The sequence below is a fragment of the Pogoniulus pusillus genome, chromosome 16, assembly GCF_015220805.1.
Source record: "Pogoniulus pusillus isolate bPogPus1 chromosome 16, bPogPus1.pri, whole genome shotgun sequence".
NCBI lineage: Eukaryota > Metazoa > Chordata > Aves > Piciformes > Lybiidae > Pogoniulus > Pogoniulus pusillus.
In genome coordinates, this window is record NC_087279.1 from 17,093,345 (window position 1) to 17,116,430 (window position 23,086).

At 45.4% G+C, this 23,086-nt stretch overlaps 1 protein-coding gene across 4 annotated transcripts in view; it reads left to right on the forward strand.

Moving 5' to 3' along the window:
• MGLL (monoglyceride lipase) overlaps positions 1–23,086 on the forward strand; it is a 67,607-nt gene that overhangs the window by 25,052 nt on the left and 19,469 nt on the right. The window lies entirely within an intron of this gene.

Genomic DNA, 23,086 nt, shown 5'->3' on the forward strand with positions numbered 1-23,086 from the left:
CTTCACAGAGCATCAGTATTCACCCAACTTTGTGTCTTTGAATTGCCCTGTAAAAGGTGTGGCTGGCTCAGTTCTTCTAATACGTCAGGATTCACACAATTACTCTTTGGGGTGTTTTATAGTAAACCCAAGAGTGATGGACTTCACGGAAGCTTTTCATGGTGGTGGTGAAAATTTTAATTGCAGAAGACCTTCTTAACCCTCCCTTACATCTAATGTTATTAAATAGCTTTGGTTAAGATCAGTTCCATGAAAGAGTAAGATGATGTTTCTTCGTAATACAGCATTTTGTTCTATGGTCTCTTACATGATGTTTTTCATAGGCAGGTAACCATTCCCCATGATTTCTGTATTTACTTGGCTTGCACCTTCATGAAGCCAGAGATAAGGCTGTTTGGATGACCTTGCTGTGCATTTCTGCAAGCTTTAGGTATATTGAAATGACATCTCAATTTCTTCTCTATGTTACTAGTATTTTATTACAGCGACATTCTGATGACAGAAAAAAACAGAGAAACATACCAGGTTATTGGCAATCAGTTTAGGAAAGCCCTCTTTGAAGGAATACCCGTGGGAGAGTCATCAAACTGGTATGATGCTGTAATTCTTCAGACAGACACAGGCAGATTGCAGCCCTTTAGTTATGCAGTATTTTTAGGGACCCGTAAAGCTGAGAGCCAAGGGAAATGAGAATAAAGGAGAATGTGGCTTTGTTTTCTCCTACCAAGTGTTTTCAGTTGGTGAAGCACATGATGTTCCAGCTATCCTCATCTCTTCCTATAACATCTCATTTGCTGAGTTCTTGTTCTCTGTGGTTGCATTACGTGGCCAGAGCCCAGAACAGCCACAGTTTCACCTTCAAAAGACCATGGCAACTCACAGCAGTTATAAAAGCGTTTCCAAGACTCCAGAGCCACACAAAGCCATTCACTTCTCTCCTTAAACTTCTAACAGTAGTGGCATTGGCCCTCTTTTGCACTTGCACTTGCTGGTGCTTCTTAGTGGCAATGTCTTGCATGAAGATGATGGAGGTGAAGTACTTAGTCCTAAGCTGGCAGCAGTTCCTAGCCTTTAGATTTGCTTGAGGACAGCCCCTCCAATGTCCTTCTCTCTCCAGGTGCAATAAACACTCTATCTGTCCTGGTATATGGAGACCTGTGGCTGTGACCCTTTTTGCAGCTGTTGAATTTCCCACTCTCAAGTTATGTGTAACATCAGATCAAAGCAGAGGGAAAGGTCGCAGCTCTAACAGCTTATTCATATTCCTTAGATGTTTCTAGCTGAAGTTCAGCTTTCTTTTTGAACCCTGCTGCTATGTTGTGTGTGGTGAGCATTTCTGATGGGTTAGCAGGTTCCTCTCAGACACCTACTGCTGGTTGTGCTCACCATTAAATTTCTCACTGTTATCTCTATTTAACAAAGCACTTATTTTCCCCCAAATAAAGTGGAAAATAGCTGGAGCAGAGATTTTTAAATGTGTAAATATTAGCTGGTTTTGTTTTGGTTTGTTTTTCTTCCTAATGATTGCCATGTTGTTCTTGCAACTGTTAAAAGACCATTTTGTGGATGAGAACAGAAGGCTTTTATTTATACACAGCACTGGGATGGATTGGTCTACACAGAAAGGTTAAAAAGGACTAAACATGGCCAGACTGGGAAGGAAGAAATGACTAAGAAGTATGTCAGCATTAATAAGAGCAACAATTAGGGTAGCACTGCAAGTAAGAAGTAACAGCTCATGCACACCAGCATGAGGGAGTGTTCCTGGAGAGCATCCCTGATAATGCCATCAGGCAGGCATCAGGGTGATCTCCAGGGATGGAGTCAGGAAAGCCTTGGCAGGCGATACTCAGAGCTGGTTCGCTGGCAGAGAGGCACAGTTGGTCCTTGGTGACTGGTAGCAAGACTGGGGCTGGGCCCATGTACCCACAGCAGTCTGTTATCTTTCTGCTCCTCTGACTGACTCTACCTCACCATAGCAGAAGAAGTTCATGCTGCTTTTCTGCACGGACATAAGAAGGAATGGCACTTGTTGTTTGCAGTTCTTTGACAGGGATTACAACAGGTTGTGGGCATTTCTACTTCTTTTTCTGTTTTTTTTTCCCCAGAGAAGGGCTTCTGACACCTGAACATCACCAGGAAATAAAGTCTTCTGTGTGCACTACTGGAAATAGCCAGGGGTATGGACACAGCATTTGCAGGAATGCAGAAGGACTGTTCTCTCCATGGATCCTGCTCTCATTCAGGCCCCCCTCCCCCAGCAGGCAGAACCTCACACAGTACCGGGATTTGCTTCCATGCTAAGTTGCACTACCCGGCCCATCCTTGTAGCCATGCTCTGAGCTCCTGGACTGCTACTGATGTGCTCATCCTCAGATAGATGCTCTGCTTGACTAGGAAAGAGAATACAGCAGCAGCTGTGCATCCTCCCTGGGCCTTTTTCAGAAGTGATGCAAGTTGTTCTCCAAGGGGAAGTGTATTTCCTCTGCATAAACACTCACTCTTCAAGAGTCAGGAACTCTTAGTAGCTTTACTAATGGTTCCAGTCTGAAGATTCCTAGCCCATTTGTATTTGTCAGGTGAGGACCACTGCAGGAGCCATTTGCCACTGATGATTTGTTAGAAGAGGGAAGTTTGTCAGAGCTTCAGATTAAACTTTGCAAGTACGTTCCTTATGAGGAAAATAGCCCTTTTGTTCTTCAAATTATCTCGACTTGTCAGTCTTTCAGTCTCTTATGACAATTTATTTGGAGCAGAGAGAGCGCTGCTAAGGGGAGATTGATCTGCCCCACCATGACACAAGTGTATGGACATAAATCTTTGTGCATATTGCTCTGAAAACTGCTAGATTGAAAGCTCGTGGCAGAGTAAAAACAATGGGAAAGTAAGGGATCACTTAAACGAGTCTTTGACCCTTGATCCATGTTAAGTATCATATGGACCCATGAGCCCTGTCTGGAATTCATCTGTTTTCCTCTTTTAACCCAGGGGAAGATTGAGTCGTAAACATGGCTGTGATGTCAAAAGCAGGCTGTGATGTCTGCTGCACAGCATGTGGGCAGAAGCAGGAACTGAAGGGATTTACCAGACAGTCATACTAGTCCATCCCATCTCTCATGTTCTACCTTGTAAGCATCTGCTATGGCTTCCCCGCAGCAAGGGGATCCCAGAGGAGGCAGCTCTTTGGCACTGCCAGTGCCATTTTATCCCTTTTTTGACTCCATATTTGGTACAATCCCAAGCCAGCCTAGCTCTCCCTAGCTTTCCCTTCTCCAGATGTTGAAGGCAGGAAGGTAGCAGTCAGGCTTATCTGCTTTCTAGGGCAGTAGTGAGGAATGCTTAGCATGTGCAGGGCACGCAGGAGGTGAAACCACAGTGCGTAATTGCAGGGTGAGAGTTCAGATACTGCAGTACACCATGTAATTCCTGAAGCAGCAAGTAAGAACCTGAGCAAGGTCCTCATAGAAAACAACTAGCTAATGAGTAAACTTACTTCTGCCACCCTTTTCTAACTCTATTTTGGCTGTGGAGATCCTCATGTAAAGTGAGGCTACAGCATGCACTTCTCCCAGCACAGATGTGAATTGTGAACTTGAAGAGCAAAAAGCTGCTCAAGGCAAACTGGGAGACCAGCCTGCCCATCACCACCGAGCTCCCACCAAAGTGAAACCAGTCACTTCTCACCTCTGGCTCTTGCAGACTGTTGAATGGTCTTGTAGCACTGAAACTGAGAGCAGCAGTGACAGCTCACTAAGGAAAACAGGTCCTTCAGTTTGAAATTATAGGCAAAATAATTCTTGTGGCTAAGCTGCAGCTTTCTCCGTGTACTGGACAAATGTCTGGACACACTCTTTCAACTGATAGTGTATTTTATCTGGATTTCTCCAGATGGCTGCACGGAGTTGGGCTCAGTTGGTAATCACGAGACAGTGCCTCCAAGAGGGGCCACAGCTTGTGTAGGAAAAAGTGATCTGGATACACCTCTTACAACAGAAGGAAGCTGAAAGTGTGCCTGTAATTGTTTCAGAAATTGTCAGTCCTTTGAGATGGGCTTTATTAAGTGGAGATCTGCACACTATTAGTGTTATTTCTGAGAAGCTCATTACAGACCTCTGCAGCCCAGTCTTGCTCTGGCACAGTCCTCCCAGCAGTGATTCTGTCACTTTAGCTCTCACCCTTCATTCACACTGGGATCATGCAGTCCCTGATCTTTGTGCACAACACATGACATCTTTCAGGGCAGTAACCGTTGTTGCCATCTGAGGAGAGCAGCTACACAGCAGCAAGAAAACACTAGCTGAATCATGAAAGAAAATACCCACAGAGTCTCACACTCCAGAAGAAGCCACAAACTGGGACTTGGAAATGCAAGTGCGGCTTTTATGTTGTCTTGTGATGGCAGATGAAACAACACTATTGAGCCAGGAAGCAGCTAGACCACGGCAAACTAAAAATAGAGACAGGGAGACTGCCTGCAGCTGATGTATCTGGCAGTGCACACATACACTGCAGAGCAGTGCTCTGCTTAAAGCGTTTAGGTTAGGAGAGGAGCAGGAGGTACTCAGAGATGTTTCCACTCCACTGTACTCAGGGGATGAGGCTTTATTTGTTTCATGGACTTTGCAAGAGTAGTACTGGATCTATGCTGATGTAAAAGTGAGGAAAACATGGCCCTGCTCCTATCTTTTAGACAAGGAGGGATGGAAATTGTGAGGATTGGAACACCTTTAGCAGACACATCAAAGCAAGAACACCTGAAAATGGACACACAGCATCACCTATTGTGTGCTATATTAACAAGCCAAACCAAACCTGGGCTGGTCAAAGCCATCGATTTGTTTAATGGTCCAATTTCTTTGTTTTTAAAGTCAGATTTAATTGTGGTGTAATCAGTGACATGACAGGCAGATATGTTCTGTGCTGTAACTCAGAGCTGGATGCAGACGTTGTTTGGATAGAGGAAGAGGCAGTGCAGATGCTCCTTCATCGTGGCTCCTGTATGTGGACATCATTAGATGATAGTGTTGGACTGCAGTAAGGACTGAAGAAGAATGGTTAAGGTTTTCTCAGTTCCCTCAATTGCTCTGCTCCTTCCAACCACTCAACTGTCTCTTGAGTGCTGTAGATCCACCCCATGACAACCAATGATTGAACAAACACCAATATATGATCCGGTTGAACAGGATCTTTGGCTCATGTCCTGGCTGAGCTGAGTTGAGCTCTTGAGTGAAGCGAAGCTGGGACACCTTTTACTCCAGCCTTGCCCAATCCACCTTTTGTCATGAGCTGTTCTCTTTCCTTGCTCCATCATATGATAAGAAGGTGGTGCAAAGCAAGATCCCCTGGCTTTGCTGCAAACCCACTTTATGAGGGAATCCCTTTTGGGGCACACAGGGATGTAAGGAGCTGGCTTTTTACTTCAAAAGAAATAGGCTGTGCTATCTGCCCTAGTTCTCTTGATTATTCACTGCTTACTAATGAGCAGAGGGAGAAATGTCAGTGGGTCATTCCATGAGATAGTACATCCTCTCAGCAGCTGCTTCTTGAACAAAGCCTTGCTGTTGGCCTTCACAGAAGGAGGCATGAGGCTGAAACAACGGGCCCCAGTGAGAGGGGACTCAGTGGTAGAAGGAACAGAGTGCTCCCTTTTGAGCACAACTTTTAGCATGGAATTGTCAGCACTGGCCACTTTCCAGATGTGCTCCTCAACCTGTCAGTGTGAACTGTTAACAAACAGGCTGTGTGACAGAGGAAAGACTTGTCATTCATTCAGGAAACTTAAAAGGCTTCCTCTTCCCATGAGAGTTGAGTTCTTTTGGCTTCCTTTCCATGACTTGTAGGTCATCCTCTCTACTAAAGAGGAGTGAGCCATTCAGCTTGTGTGGAGTCCCACTTGGGTGGGACTAAGTAGTAGGAATATTGGCTGAGTGGTCCTGATAATCAGTAATAAGACATCTTTTATTTGTTCAAAGAATTTACTTTGGTGAATAAGAAAAACTGGAGAGGAAATAGCCTTGACTGAACTAAGCTCATTTTGGTTTTACAACCTGTTGGTTTGTTTCTGTTGTCCCAAACATCAGTGCAATTGTCAGCTAGACACAGTTTTTACATAATACAAATTAGTTCCCACCTCAAGAGTTAAATTCTGCTTTCACAGCTGTTCAGGTAAATCCAAGGTAACTCTGTCACCAGGTCAGAAAACAGGTTCAGGCATGTAAGTCGTTACTGCATTTCCTGCCAGGGAAGGAGGGATGACAACCTGGTGTAATGCTGTCAACAGCTTGCTCGCTCTCCCATAACCAGCTCTGCTAGCTGTAGGCGTATGTCTGCATGCAAGATGGTTGAGGGTAGAGGGACATGGATCAGATGCTTGTTAAAGACCTAAGGCTGAGAGAACAGATCATTTCATGTTGCTGCCTACATCTGTTACCTGGGACTACTGGAGAGACTTCAAACTTTGTTCTAGGGAGTCATTTCCCTTTACCAACTTCCATTGCAGGACACGAGTTCACGTCAGTAAGGATTTTCACCTCAGGGAACATGAGAAAGGAAAAAAAAAAGCTAAATAGATGTTGTGTCTGCAATCAGTGGAGCTTTTTCATTAGTGGTATTAGTGGTGTGGATGATGGTGCTGGGGAGCACTTGCAGCTGGTTTTCAGGAGTACCACATTGTGGAAAGCGAGCGTACGCTGGCAGGCTGCTATTCATAGGCACCCTGACAGGCTGAAAAACAGACTGGCAGGGACCTCATGAAGTTTCCACAAAAGCACTTGGGAAGCTCTGCATCTGAGGTGGAATAACCCCATTCAGCATTAAAGGTTGGGCACTGAATGAATAGAAAGTAACTTTGTGGAAAGGAACCTGGGGATCTTCGCAGATCAGCTGGACATGGGTCAACAGTGTGACCTTGTGGTGAAGAAGGTCACCACATACTGAGCTGTACTGGAAAGATCACAGCTAGCAAGCCAAGACAAGTGATTATTCCTTCCATTCAGCGTTTCTGAGACCACATCTGAAGTGCCAGGTCCAATTTGCTCCCCAGTAAAATGAAAACATTGACATACTGGACCAAGGCCAGAGGAGAGCTGTCAAAACAATTAGGGCACTGAAGAATAAAATGTACAAGGAGAGGCTGATAAAACTGAGTTAGTTTAGCCTGAGAAGGCTAAAAGGGAATCTTACTGCTGTCTACAGTTCCCCTTTGGGAGGATGTGGAGACAGCAGAGCCAGACTCTTCTTGAAGGTGCACAGTGGTGAGAGAGAACTGGCACAAGTCAGCATGAGAAATCTCAGTTACCTACATGTAACAATGTCTTTACCATGAAGGCAGTCAAGTGCTGGATCAGAACCCAGGAAGGTGGGGAAATCTCTAGGCTTGGAGATACATAAAGCTCAACTTGGCAACGTCCTGAGCAACCTGAGTGAATAGGAAACACGTTGAGCAGGGGCTTGGACTAGATAATCTCTGCATGTGCCTTCCAGCTTCAATTATAGTTGATGAGTTAAAGAGCGTCCTAGCTGCTAGCATTTGGGATGTTGCTTCCAAAATTACAGCACAAAAGGTTTTGAAACAGGTGAAGAAATGACCCTCTGAAAAGCAGACTTCAGTGGCATCTACAGTTCATAACAGCCTCTTCTTCAGGGAGGTGCTTTTGGTCCTTGCACAGTGAGGAGAAGGAAGCATGTTTATTTTCACCTTTACAGTGACAACTTCCCCATAGCAACAGCATTTCATTAATGTGACTGCCAGTTTCTGATTTGTCAGATGTGTCTCTCATTTGGAGGAGGTCATTTTGGAAGCTAATTACTGATGATTCCTCAGCTGTGAATGTATCTTCATACAGATGTGGAGTTTGTCATCCTGTTGAGTTACAAATGACTGTTCCAAGTCGCTGAACACCTTCTCAGAAGAGAATACATTTTATGCCTGTAACTCCTGTTGGGTTAAAACATAGTCCTCACTTCCTTCAATACCTTTTTAGATAGACAACGAGGTTGAAAGGAGCAGAGTCCAAATCAGGTTAGTGTCAAGTTCAACAGTAACCTGGAGAAACACCCTTGTTAAGGGATGCAGTATGCAAAGAGACCTTGTTTGCACCAAACAAAGGCAAAGGACAGGCAGCTTTGCAGAAAGAAGTAAAATGTATAACCAGTCAACAGATAGCCTAAACATGCCATTTTGTCTCAATTTTTTAATGCACTTGGGAAAGTACTGAATAAAATGGCTTTTGTTGAACCAAACAGCTTTGGTATCAGCGGAAATTATTCACTAAAGCAAGCAAAATTTTCCCAGGCTTTCCTTGTGTCTTAAGTACTGCTCTGAAGTCAGAATCACAGCATCATAGAATGGTTTGGCTTAGGAGGGACTTTAAAAATCATCTCATCAAACAAAGACTCACGTAAGCTATGTGTATGCACGTGGTCTGATCAAAACTGTGGCAATCTCATTCAGTTGTTCACCCAAAGTTGTCGTCAATGACTTCCCTGAGCCTGCCCCAGGCAAACCAGCTGCCCTGTGTCTGTTAGCACAGTGTAAAATGCTGTGAGCTGACACAGGGCTAAGGCCAACCACAGGCTCCTCTTGGGTGAGGCGTGAGTTTTCCACAGCTTCTCAGTTCTTTCATGGCCCACACTCACAGACCAGGTTGAGGGCTGGGGCCATTCTGCCAAATGTGAGGCAGAAACATTCTATGTGCTGCATTTTATACTTTGTAGTTCTGATGTTTGTTGTTTGATTGCTCACACACAAAGTGGTGTTACAGAGCTGGTATGTCTGGTTCACACTGGTGGATTTCCTCCATAAGTAACTAGCCCTGTTGCTCTTCCTGGGGGCAGCTCTGTTTGTTACAGACCATAACCCCTTTCAAGGGACTGTTTTACAAGTCCTAAAACTAACAGACATCTTTCTTGTTACGGGAGATGTGGAGACATTTTTAACTCCCCCAGATTTTCTCTAGCAGCAACTGCAAACAAGAGGTTGAATAGTGCAGCAACAAGCCTCAAAAGCAAAATGGACAAGGAGCAAAGGGAAAATCCATTCTTTTCTTGATGCATGTGTTTAGATCCTTCCCTCTTTAATCTGCCTGAGTGTTGCAGAGAAACGTGTTTGGTTATACTGATGGTGCTTTCAGTTAATCACATTCCTTCTGTTGACATCCATTTTGAATATGAAACAGGACATGTATTTGTTTATGAAAGCATGCTCTTATTAGCAGCACAGGCAGGAAGACACTCCCTGGGTTATCTAGGGTTTTGTTCCTGCAGAGGACATCACTCTGTCACAGATGGTCAAAGCCCAGTTTGGTGGCTAGCAAACACCCTTTGAGCTGTGCAGGCTCTTCCAGGCTCTCACTCCTTTGACTCTCAGAAGCTTCTCCGGTTTTGTCTCTGTGTATTTCTGCCCACTTTAGGGCTACACATTTCAGTGCTGATGCTTTTTTTTTCTCCTTCTAGTACTTACCCACAACGTGTTAGGTACCCACAACATGTTAGTTAAGAGCATCTTTCTTTCATTTTCACGCATTGTCTGCAGAGCCTGGCAGAGGTCAGCATTCACTGATGTCTCTCACTTACATAGCACAGGGCCCTTGATTGTTTCCTGGTTCTGCCTCTCCTTTCCTCTTGGAGGCATCTGGCTGATCCAGCATGTCCTGGACACCCTCAGCTTTTTACCTCTTGCATGCCCCCTCGGGGATGGTGCCAGTGTATGTGCCTAGCTCAGCACTGCAGCTTCTCTTTAATTTCAGAATGCCTTTGGTTTAAAATCATGTCTATAATCTGATTCTTACTTTGGTGGGGTTTTTTTCTTAGTTACTTGAACTGTGTATCTGTGCACACAGCATACAGGCATGCACCCTCTGAAAGCATTAGCTAAATGTCACTAACTCCAGGGGGGCAGGATTTGACACATGGGCTTTAAGGTTGCTTTTCCTGTTTTAATAAGAAGCTAACATGTCTTGGACTGCTATTTTAGATAAGAAAAGATTAATTTTGCTCAGAAAGGGGTGCACATGGAACTATGGGGAATATGGTTGGTGATTCTGGCAGCATGATCCTCTTCTGAGCCCATTAGTAAAGTAAAGCAGAACATCTGTTTAGCCTCTAGTTCATTCTCGAATCCAGATTATATTTCCCAGCATCACAGTAACATTCCTTTCAGCCTTGAGTATCTTCCTTCTTTATAATAACAAAAAAGACATTGCAAAAGACATTACACAACCTAATGCCATCTGGAAGAAGTCCTACCTGAAGGTGTGTGTGTATCCCACCATGAAGTCTTCCACGTATTTTGGGAGCCAGTTGCAGCAGAGGTGTTTCAGTTTCATAATGCTCTAAGACATCCAATGAGAACTCCTCCACCCATTTTCTTAAGCAACAGCCAGTCCTCAGGTAACAGCATATCTTGGTCTGTGCCAGCTGTGGCCCAGTTTTAGTGACCTGAAATAGAAAAGTTCATTTCCTCAGTAATCTGAAAACTTCCCTGAATTTCACATAGCTTTAGGTCTGGCCTACAGCCTGTTAGGTTTCAGCAGAACAGCAGTTTTAGTGGCCATAGATATCTCTTGCAGGTAGTCATACAACTGATCCTGTATGCTTTAGGTCAAGATATGGCTCACTGTGTACTGCAGTAGTAGACTATGCAAGAAAGGTGCTTGGAAACTCCCAGCTTGGCTTTGCCCCAGGCTTGTTGTGGATCTCAGGAAAAACACCTCGCTGTCGCAGGTTACTCGTGGCAAAGTCCAAGCATGATACCAACTCAGGCTTGCAGAAGAAAAGCCCTGAGCTCCAAGAATGCAAACCTTTGTAAATGGCTTCTCACAGGGTAGGAGGCAGTTTCAGACAATGAAGAGAGCAGTTCAGAACAAGTATCTCACCAGTATTTAAAGGGATGAGGCAGAAAAATAAGAAAGGTTCAAGTGCAACTGTGTGATGTTTTCTTACCTCTTAATGCTTTCCAAGCATTTGCTTTCCAAACTGCTAAGGAATGGGGTTGTGGATAGAAAACTAACAATTGTATGCAGATACAAAATAACAGTTGTATGTCAGATAATTGCAAGCTGATTGACTAGTTTGGTAGTTACACGTCCTTTGACTGAATTTGTATTCAGGATTGTATCTGGAAACTTGTCTCCTTCGTAAACAGTGCAGAAAAGGTGTTCTGTACCAGTTAAGGTAGTGCTTTACTCCACCCTCCACTGGTATTGCCCCACAAAAAGCTGCAACCTGTGTTAAGCATGAGGGCAGATTTCACAGTATCACCAAGGTTGGAAGAGACCTCACAGATCATCAAGTCCAACCCTTTACCACAGAGCTCAAGGCTAGACCATGGCACCAAGTGCCACGTCCAGTCCTGCCTTGAACAGCTCCAGGGACGGCGACTCCACCACCTCCCCGGGCAGCCCATTCCAGTGTCCAATGACTCTCTCAGTGAAGAACTTTCTCCTCACCTCCAGCCTAAATCTCCCCTGGTGTAGCTTGAGGCTGTGTCCTCTTGTTCTGGTGCTGACCACCTGAGAGAAGAGAGCAACCTCCTCCTGGCCACAACCACCCTTCAGGTAGTTGTAGACAGCAATAAGATCACCCCTGAGCCTCCTCTTCTCCAGGCTAACCAATCCCAGCTCCCTCAGCCTCTCCTCGTAGGGCTGTGCTCAAGGCCTCTCCCCAGCCTCATTGCCCTTCTCTGGACACGCTCAAGCATCTCAATGTCCCTCCTAAACTGGGGGGCCCAAAACTGAACACAGTACTCAAGGTGTGGTCTAACCAGTGCAGAGTACAGGGGCAGAATGACCTCCCTGCTCCTGCTGGCCACACCATTCCTGATGCAGGCCAGGATGCCACTGGCTCTCTTGGCCACCTGGGCACACTGCTGGCTCATGTTCAGGCGGGTATCAATCAGCACCCCCAGATCCCTCTCTGTCTGGCTGCTCTCCAGCCACTCCGACCCCAGCCTGTATCTCTGCATGGGGTTGCTGTGGCCAAAGTGCAGCACCCTGCACTTGGAGCTATTGAACCCCATCCCATTGGACTCTGCCCATCTCTCCAGGTGGTCAAGGTCCCGCTGCAGAGCCCTTCTGCCCTCCAACCCAGTCACATCTGCCCCCAGCTTAGTGTCATCTGCAAACTTGCTGATGACTGACTCCATGCCCTCATCCAGATCATCTATGAAGATGTTAAAGAGGATGGGGCCCAGCACTGGTCCCTGAGGGACACCACTAGTGACAGCCGCCAGCTGGATGTGGCACCATTCACCACCACTCTCTGGGCTCGGCCCTCCAGCCGGTTCCTAGGGCGTTGAAACTGATGCCACAGAGCCTGTCCTGTGGCACTTGGGAGTTCATTTCTCTGAAAATACTGTCTGCAGATTCAGTTCATGGGGAAAGCTGTTACACCCACAGCATCTCTAATGCTGGGATTTATTCAGGGCCTGGCAGTACTCTCCAATTTGAGAATCTGTATTTAGCTTCAAAAATAAATTTCCACAAGTGCTGAATTGTGGATGGCACAAAGACTAATGCTGTCAGCCCAGATCACTTAAAATTGGCGTTCTCCACACTGCACTTGTTTTCTGGGTCTGAATGTATCAAAGACAAAGCCTGCTGGGAGACCCTGGCGCTTTGTCTGACGGTAAGGAGAGGGCAGCGTGAGCCGTAGTGGTGCCAAGTTCAGGCTCGGCTAGGCGGATGGCTGGGGGAAGGGAGAGGAGCTTGGGGGCTTCTCTGAACTGAGGCTGCCTGATATAACCCACTTTTTTGATGACAGTCCTCTGCCTTTTCATTAACCTTGCACTTGCAGAATCACAGAGTCATAGAGTCATTAGGGTTGGAAAAGACCTGTAAGATCATCACCTCCAACCTTCTATACAACACCTCCATGAATACAGATTTTGAAGAGTGTTCTCTGAGCTCCAGATATGCCCTCACTGAGTGATTGCTGAGTGGGCTTGCTGTTACAGCTCAACAGCAGGATACAGGTCAGTAACCTTCAGCAGCTCAGTGCTTGTACCTCTGCATTGTTTACTGAGGTGCAGACCTGACAGTATTCATTGTCTGCTGTCAACCAGCCCTGGTTTGAAATGAGTAAGAGAGTGCAGAAAGCAATAACCTGCATGTCTGATACTGCCTTGTTTGGTAAATGGGTATCTAGTGAGGGTTTCAGAGCTGCAGGGAGGAGAATTGTAAAGAAAAGGGTTATCAAGTGCTAAAAAGCATCTGAAACAATAACAATGTAATCAATCTCTACCAAGAAAGGACAAGAGATTTGCTGCAAGACAAGTTTAGTAGAGCTATTTCCTGCTACTTTCCCCATGACTCTTCCCATGCGCCCAGCCCTGAGCCAACTGGCAGCCATGGGACTTTGTTCTGGCACACTGGGCAGGGTTGTCCCACTCAGGAATTCTGCCTGCCAGACCTGCTTAACAAGAAGGTTTTTTTCTTACATGTGTTGCTTCCAGTCAGGTCGGGCAGGGTTTGGATGACCTCTGTATGGATGTACCCTGTTCAAAAAAAAACAAATGAAAAAGCCCTACCCTTAGTTCAAACAATCCACCTGCTGCTCACCCACTGAGCTTGTGCTAAGTGGGAATCAAAAACCACCAGCTCTGCAAGAGAGGCATTTCTTTCATGCCTTGTCATGAATGGAAACAAAACCAGTTTAATGAGAGTGACACTGCCATGTGGCTATGGGAAGGAGAGAAGCAAAAAGCAAAAATCTCTTTAACTCTGTGGGAAAGTTCCCTTTGGAGAGGTCGATTGAGAACTGGAAGTGCAGCCCATGGGGAGAACCGACCCCAAATGCAGAGATTCGGAAGCTCTGCTTTGCTAATGACCTTTTGGCAGATTAATTGGTAAAACACCTTGCTGAGGTCTTAGAATATGATTCCTGCCTTTTAGAAACGTCCTTCATTTGCCAATTGCTGAAAAAAAAAAATGCATAACCCAAACCTCTCAGCCAAGACTGCTTTGGAGTAGAGGAATGCTGTACTCTGACGCCAAGAATCTCACAGACTAAACAGAACCCTCTGGGAGCCCTTGCTCTAGAAGAGAACTTGTGTTTGTTTTAACATGTTAAATAACTCGGGTGAAAAATAGGTCCTTTTGGATGTTGTTGTTGTTGATAATGATGTGGGTTCCCAGTGGGTGGTCTGCATGGAGGGGAACATTTTGAAGACAGCTTGAAAGGAAGTTGTGCCTGTCCCCCAAGACATTCGCCAACAGCATGGAGGGAGTTCTTACATGATGCAGCTTTCATCTTCTTCTTGATGCCTAATCTGCTGCTAGCAGGGAGGAATTAGGACTGTCTTCTCTCAGATGAATTCCTTCAATTGTTTACTCAAGCATAAGAATATTCAAGGCACATGTATGGACTTTGCAATGTAAGCAGCTTACTGGATGCTGCTGCAGTGTGCCAGGCAAGGCTTCCTGCTCAGAGATCAAGAGGTGGGTCATTAACTTGCAGCGCTATTTGGAAAGGAACAATTGGGAGGGTTGTGCAAACTCTTAGGCAGGGCAAATGAAACCATCTTTAAGCAAATAGAAGAGCAAGAAATGAATGGCCTTTGTTAAGGAAAAAAAGGGAAATGTTTTCTAGTTAAACAAGCTGTCATTTAGGACTTAATAGCGTGTGCGTGTTGGAGAACTGGCCCACATGCCAGACATGCTTCGGAATAAATGGGCAGGGAAGGCAAAGGGGAGTGTGCAGTTCCACTCCAGTGCTGCCTTTTTCACTGAAAGCTCTGGCATTTTGAATTGATGTCCCAGCTGGTTTAAAGCTGGGGCTTGAAGCAGAAAGTTCATGCAAGTGGACATTTAGCCTTGGTTTTGTTTGGGAAAAACGTGAAGTTTGTACCCTGGTTTGGCATTTTCTGGTCCTAAAACAAGAGGAGAAAATTATATACCCATGTTTTAAAATAATAGAGAGATTTTCCTTGGCTGCTATCTTAAGTCATATGTGGACACCAGAAAAGAGGCCTATCTCTGTTCTTAAAAGATCAGCAGCATGTAGGTCGAGCTAGTGTGACCCTGGATTAACTCCAGCAAATCCATGCAATTTTTTTCTGCTCTGATACTGGGTTCTATGTCGCACTAGAATAAACCTTTGAAGAGCAACTCAGATTCTAAGTCAAGTCATCTCAATGATACTTCAGGAAATTATTTGCTCCTCATAAAAGGGCAAAATCTCAGTGCAAGACTGAAAGAATAACAGCTAAAAATGTTACAGGGCCTTAAATAAAGACTAAGACTCCTTAGAAGCACTGTAAGTTGTACTTCACTGGTTACTTATCTTAAATCTTCATCCCATGGCAAAAGAAATTAGACAGGAATTGGTTCAGCCATCACCAAAAGAGACACTCTTGCAGAGGAACTCAACATCTGCTCAACCATCCATGCTGGCTTCCTGCAGCGTGTTCATATCATTGACCCCAGCAGCCTGGTTAGAGAAGGACATTCCTTTTGGCTGTATTTAGCTTTCATATTCTTGAGGGCTGGCTTGGGAGGTGGCATTACTGAAGGGGATGGGGAATACTCTTGTGTATGTGCTTTGTGGAAAAGGAATTGTGCTCCATGTTCCTCTTTCATCAGCCTTAGCATTTACTAGCCATGCCACAGCAGTGTCCTGATTTTCATAGAATCATACAATCAGCCAGGTTGGAAGAGACCTCCAGGATCATCCAGTCCAACCTAGCACCCTATCCTGTCCAGTCAACTAAACCATGGCACTAAGTGCCTCATCCAGGCTTTTCTTGAACACCTCCCGGGACAGCAACTCCACCACCTCCCTGGGCAGCCCATTCCAGTGGCAAATCACTCTCTCTGTGAAGGACTTCCTGTAACATCCAGCCTATACCTCCCCTGGCACAACTTCAGGCTGTGTCCCCTTGTTCTGATGATTTCATGACAGGAATGACAAAGTTACCCTGCTCCAGGTGGCGTGGGAAGTGCCTATGGTACGTGCAGGTTTCTGTGCTGTCTTGCCCCCTTTTCATTATATGACATCCCAGGAGACACTCCCATTTCTAGTCTGGCCACAGTGCCTGTTGTTTGTAAATGCAGCCCATTATTTTGCAACACAAACACTCAGATGGGTTTTTTTTTTTCCAGCATGTTTTCGTGAGCAACATGATGTTCCAGGAAGACTTTTAAGGAACTGCAATTCAGAGCCAAATTCAGCAACAGCATAAGAAATGGGCAAGTCTTCTAAAGCCAAAAGAACCATGCTTGTATCTGTTAGGGATGAATTGGCTCTTAACATGGACAGAAACAGTTTTTCCTTGTCGGACAGAATTAGCGACTGCTCTGATATGTACCAGGTCACTTTGTTTGTCGTCTCTGGAGTACAGAAAATATTTGCAATGGCTTCAGCAAGATGTTCTCTGCTCCCCAGCAACAAGACACAAATAATTTTAGTATAGAAAATGGCCTGTTTCTTTTTTTTATTTTTTTTTTAACTAACCAAGACAACAAACAATATAACTCTCTGTGTGCACTGTTCTAAAAATATCTAAGCTCTGCAAATGTGTCTCTGATGTGGGAGGAGAAGGCTTTCAGTTTGCTGCACTCTTTGTGTGAGGCAAGTTTATAAAAACTAAGCAGCAAATGCTGAAAGAAACATTATTTTCCTAACCTTAGGAGGGAAGAGGGAAGCTGATGACTTGTGCACTCAGGACAAGGCTCCTTTTTGATAAGAGAGATGCAGAACCCCTCTGCAGTTCTTAGTTACATGCTCCATACCTAAAACACCAAAGGTGGAGAGATACTTCTGTTGGATACTGTACCTAATAGCTTTATCATGCACCTGTTGACATGGAAAACCCAGTGTGCTCACCGTGTCTGTACAAGTGGTGTGGAAGAAGGGATACTAACAGAGAAGATATGTCACAAGTTGCTAGGCACAAGCATGTGTTGAGCTATATTTCAGATCATCAAGGAGCAGAAAGATGGAAGCAGTGCTGAGAGGAAACTGTCTTCTGTTAGTTCCCATCTGATGTGGAACTCCTCCTGCAAAAGCCTTAGACTATAAGCTTGTCAGTACTGCACAGTGAATTTACTGTGCACCATGTACCACAGTCGTGTTCTCTGGTGGTTCAGATTATAGAATCATAGAATCAACCAGGTTGGAAGAGACCTCCAAGATCATCCAGTCCAGTCTATCACCCAGTCCTATCCAGTCAACCAGACCATGGCACTAAGTGCCTCATCAAGGCTTTGCTTCAACACCTCCAGGGACGGTGACTCCACCACCTCCCTGGGCAGCCCATTCCAATGCCAGTCACTCTCTCTGGCAACAACTTCCTCCTAACATCCAGCCTAGACCTCCCCTGGCACATCTTGAGACTGTGTCCCCTTGTTCTGTTGCTGCTTGCCTGGCAGAAGTGACCAATCCCACCTGGCTACAACCTCCCTTCAGGTAGTTGTAGCCAGCAGTGAGGTCCCCCCTGAGCCTCTTCTTCTCCAGACTGAACAACCCCAGCTCCCTCAGCCTCTCCTCATAGAGTTTGTGTTCCAGGCCCCTCACCAGCTTCGTCACCCTTCTCTGGACACGTTCCAGCACCTCATGGGCTTAGCTGGAGCACTCCACAGCTGCTCTCTAGCCTAAGCACTGCTTTTGCTTCTTGTGGAAATCACCTGTCAGAGAGGATGATGGAGATGGTGCACAGCTAAGGCTCAGTCAAATGGGTGCTGAAAAGCTCACCACCGAGGTTTAGCTACACAATACACTGCAGCACAGCAGCTGACCTAGGTGACAATTTAATCAGAGTCAAGGTAGCATGGCAAATCCTAGAACAGTGTATCCTGGTTCTCCTAGCTAAAGGTCCTGCCTTTGCTCTCCAGCTGCAGGCTGCATGAAGAGTGCCTACGTATGGACGGCATCGAATGCCCTCCATCCATCTGACTTGATTTGGCTGGGTAATGAAAAGAGATGGGGGAAATGAAACCAGAAGAGGGTCCCTTGCTGTGACCAGTCTGTCTGCAGGGCAAGCAAGCCACTTGGTTGAGTAGGAATCTGCAAGATGAACTTGGAGGTGGTTCCTGCCTGTGTTTGTTCAGTCAGTGGAACATTTGCTGTACATATCCCTGACAGTACGTGCACAGGCTGTTGACTTTTCCAGATGTTGATTGTACTGCTTGGAAGCTCCTTCCTGTTGTTTGAGTTGTTTGTGTGTCTGAATGGTGCATTGGATGTACTGCCTGTTAAACAAATAATTAAACACTGAGAGCTTTGAAATCCGGTATGTTTAATTAATGAGCTTTGCTCACTTGATGAAAAGGATGTGTGCTTGATTCATTACAAAACCAGTGTAGTTTTTTCAATACTGAGCTGTTATGACAATTTGAAGTGTTTAGTAGTTCATTATTTTTTTTTCTTCTATTAAACCTTAAAAAACACCCAAGCAGAAAATCAAGGCTTCACACACCATTTGCTACGTAAACCCGCGATTAGTGTCGTCTTGTGTATTGTCTCACCCACATTCTCCATCTCTGTGCGTTCTTCCACATCCTCCTCTGCAAAACTCTGCTGCCTTACAGTTTGGCATTAGAGTTAATTATTATCTTGAGATCTTGCAGTACCTTGGACAAAGGTCTGTGATGAAGTGCTGTGGTGCTGGGTGCTATACAAGTGCAAAAAAATCCCAGTCCTTGCTCAGAGGAGTTTCAGGATATTTAAGTCCAAGCATCAGCTGTAATGCCTTGTGACAACTGCTGCACTGACTTCCAAAATTGAAACACTTCTGAAAACTGCATCTGCTTTGTCTTCTGCTTTCTAAGTTTCACCTCCAAGTCTGAATGCATTTTGTATACCACAGAGAAGAAAGCAGAGGCGGGCAAAGGCTGCTGTCACCCAGTCTGTGGAGTTTGGATATTAAAATAAGCTACTGAATTGGTCCCTTCCCAGAGCAGTGGGTTTGCAGGGTTGTGGGCCACCACAGAGAGGTCCCCACCTGAGCAAGCTGTCACAAGCTCAGGGAGATCACAGGAAAGGGATTAGGTAGGCACATTTGCACCTTTCACACCAGAAGAGCCATCAAATTTCTGTCGCTGACATCTTCTCCTGGCTCAAGACCCAGCATTGCTTTTCCATGTGGGCCACAGAGTGGAAGCATCAGGAAATCTTCTAATTGTATTTTTTTTTCTCTAAGACAGTTTAGCAGCAAGGAGAACATACTGTTGTCATCTCTCTCTCCAGCAGCATCACCACCTGGTGAGGTGGGCTCACCTTCCTGCGTGCTGCGGTGCCCAACACCACTGAGGAGCCCATCTCCTCTCTAATTTGGGGCACAAGGCTGAGGCAGAGGCCATTAGGAGTAGAATCAATCTTTGGAAAAGCTATTAAGCACATAATACTAATGTAAATACCTCCTTTTCCAAAAGGCATTTAGGCATTTGCTTCAAATAGACTTGTCAGATTCCAGAGACAGTGAAAGAAGAGGATCTTCAGCCTGAGCTTGGTTGTGAGATCTAACCAGAATCCTTCCTTTTCACCCTACTGCCTTCACTGTAATGTGCTGCCCCTGCCTGCTGCTCCTGCAGAGCCAGTGCCGAAATAGTAACCACCTTCTGTGGCTTTCAACACTTCCTCTGGGAAGTGAATTGTACCCATGCTCCAGCTTATTTCTATCAGGTACTACAGCATGGAGCCTTGCCAACTGTCCCCTCTGATGTGATTAAGAAAAGCCTTTTCAATGTGGGACTCTGCAATACAGAAGCGGTCGCTTGGCTGTGGCTGGTGAATCATTGACATCACAGTGGTGGCAGTTCTCACCTTTAACTACTGAAAACTCTTGGCACTCCTGTCTTAGGGCCATTGTGTTAGGGAGCACTAAGCCTGGAGTGCCAGATTTTCTCATAACTCTCTGTGTTCTTGTTTTTCCCACTTGAAAATCCTGAAGATACATATCTGGAGAGGAAAACAAACACACAGTGCGATGTATCCTGAGGCAGCAGTCAAGCCCTACATTATTCCTTGTTATTTCCACCACCAGTTATCTAGGGAGAGCATTTCCCCCCAGAGATGCCTGTGATGGTGTTCTCACTACAATAGAAATGGATCCAAACCATCCCTTTTCCCCTGAAGTTGGAAACATCAAAATACATGTAAAGTCAAGATGCAGATTCTGCCTGGAGAATTACAGCTCCCTAGGCAGATTCTTCATGTCCTTTCTCTTTGCTTTATGGCTTTTCCATAATAAGTAGGAAGCAAAGGCTGAAATAAAAGAACATAGCCCATAATTTCTGCTCTCCCATGACTGTATGCTTTAAGGAACAGCACTTGAATCAGTAAATCTACAGCAGCATAGCTGAAGTCAACACTTGACCCTGCACTTCCCCTGTCACTTCATCTTCCATAGCAAAACGTTCCTGCTGAAGCTCTGAGGAGTGATTCAGTCCACACCTGAACGTGCAGGGTCAGGTCATGGCTTTGTCAGGAGGTTTTGGCACTGGGAAAGAGGAAGAAATATGTATAAATGACCAGCATGATGTCTGTGGGCTTGTGTGGCTGATGATACACATACAAGTTGGCTGATGCACAAGTTGGTGCTTAGAACAAGAACTGTGCAAATAGCCAAGGGTGGCCAGGGTGTGCTGCCAGGCAGAGCCATCCCTTCAGGGCCTCAGAAGGGTGGGTGCTGATGTGCCATAGCGTGTTGGGGAGGCAGGTACTGCCAGGTTCTCCTCTTTGCTTAATGCTCTTAGTGGTCTTAGTGGATCTCAGGATGGATTACTTCAGCTGTGATGTGGCCCCACAGCCCCATCAAAAGCTCATAGTGCTGGAGACCCAGCACAACTCCACTCATCTGAATGCCTCTACCCAGCAAGCCCAAAGCTGGAGTGTTCATTGCTTCGGGCAGTTTCCAGCTGGCCTTTACTGAAAGGAAGGGAGTGTCGAGTTGCACTGTGCTTTTTGTTGACATTTTTAAGCATATCTCCAATCTCACCAGAGTGTAACATTTTTTTGAGGCATGTGAGGCAATGTCAGCTGGAGCCTGGCTGTTCTGGAGTGGCTTTCAAAAGCAAGTCCCACAGCACAGGAGAATATGGGCAGAAGTATGCATTTGCAGGGCCACAGAATACATTGTGCATGACAAAGCACTTCCCGGAGTTCAGCACCTCAAATATTCCATGGGTGAACTTTCAGCCTTGTCTTCCTGTGCAGCCAGTCGGTATTCTTCCATCCAGAGAGGTGTGTAGCTTTGAAGGGTCTATAATCATAGGTGAAATCATCCTTTCTGACAGAATCCACTGATCATCAGTTACTGTCCTTGTCTCTGCGGTGGCAGAGCTGCAGCCTGAGCAAGCTCATGCAGAAAACACAGAGGGTAGAACTTAATAGCAGTTACTTATTGGGCCAGATCATTGCAGCCTTTATTCAGACCTTGTTTGAGCAAGGTATGTTATTATTCCAGTTGTGGATTTGGTTGGAAATGAAGGCTTAGACCTCCTAATTCTAGATTTGCAATTTGAGAAGCTGTGGTTTGGATTCTTGTTTTTAAAGGCTTGCCCACAGTTACCTCGGTACATACAACCTGAAATGGTCAATCACCGAGGCACTGCACATGGACAGTACTAGCAGTGACCCACAGAAGCTGGATATGAAGCCAAATAGATATGAAACCTGTCTGACAGTTCTTGAAAGCCAAGTGTGTCACATGGGCATGCACTGGCAGTCAGAGCTCTTTACAGATGAGCATCTCATGGTTACAACCTCACATGGCTTTGTTGAAACCAGGGGCCCCAGGCAAGTGTTGTGATGAGGAACTCGTGAAGCCATGATTCTTGTGACACTTCCCTGTCACCTCCCCTGAGTGTTGTGTCACTTTGGTGTGGAGTAGCCTCTGGTTAGTCCAGTTCTCCTCTTGCACCCACCATCATTCCACTGACACTGTGGAACCATTATGTCAGATTCCTTCCCAGCAAAACCCAAGGCAAATAGCTTTACATGAAGGCTGAACATGACCTTTCATTCTCTGCAGCTCTAAAAGCAGAAGATCAGAGAAAAGCATGTCAATATTCTTGACTGGTGCATGCCTTTCATCTGATAGAAGAGATGGGAAATTCAAACCTGCAGTAAAGTCATTCTCTGGTTAAGTTTAGTTTCTTGGAAGAGGAAAGAGTGGCAAAATAAAAGAACACAACCCAGCAATGCCATCTGACTGGGCTTGTGCTAGGGGCAGGGATAGTATCAAACCAAGAATTTTGTGTCCTTCCTTTACCCAAACTGCTCCACAAGCATTGCTCGGTGCTATCTGAGTGGGGAACAGCAGTTCAGTAGTTAAAATTAGGGTCAAAAGGTGGGTTCATTAACTTAGTAATAAAAAGGGCCCAAACCCTGCAGAAATCCAATGTGTGGCTTGTCGCAGCTATCTCACAGGTATTTCTTGGCTTCCACAATTGTAATTCTACTTGTTATGAGCAGTATCATTGTTATGTGGTAGAACCAGGGGATTTTCTCGATGCTGAGAACCAAAAAAAAGCTTTCCAGACCTGCTTCTACCTCATCCAAAAACAGAGCAAAGCTTCACAGCTCCACAACGGGAGTCATAGCCCAGACCTGGGCTACAGGGTTTGCTGTTTCTGCTTGCTCAGCTGTCTTACACAGGCACTGCAGAGAAGGAAGTAGTAGAAGCAAGGGCAAGAGAAAAAAGAGGTGGAAGTGCAGAGCTCTGCTAAGAGAAAATGTGCCTCTCTCAGGCAGATTAAACTCCTATTAACCTTCTAGATTTGAAGTTCAGATAACAGGGAGCTAGTTCATTTGAGATCCACAAAGTGAGTGAACTGGCCATGTCCAAAAGTTGGGGAAAATTTGCTTTCCATCTGTAACAAAGATCAGTTTAATGTTGGTAGATCCACTGGCCACACACACGGCTTCACTTCTGTGGATTATTTCAACCTATGTTTTAATTGGCTCTTCAGTTTGTTTCTGGTCACTGATCCAGGACAGATGCTTGCTATGTCATATTTTGGCAAGAACTCAAACGTGTGCATGAGAGCAGAACCAGTAATATGTTACCTATAGATGACCAGCATGACACCTCTGGGTTTGTCTGGCTGACAGTATGGCAGTGTCCACTGCAGAGACGCTCAGCTCTAGA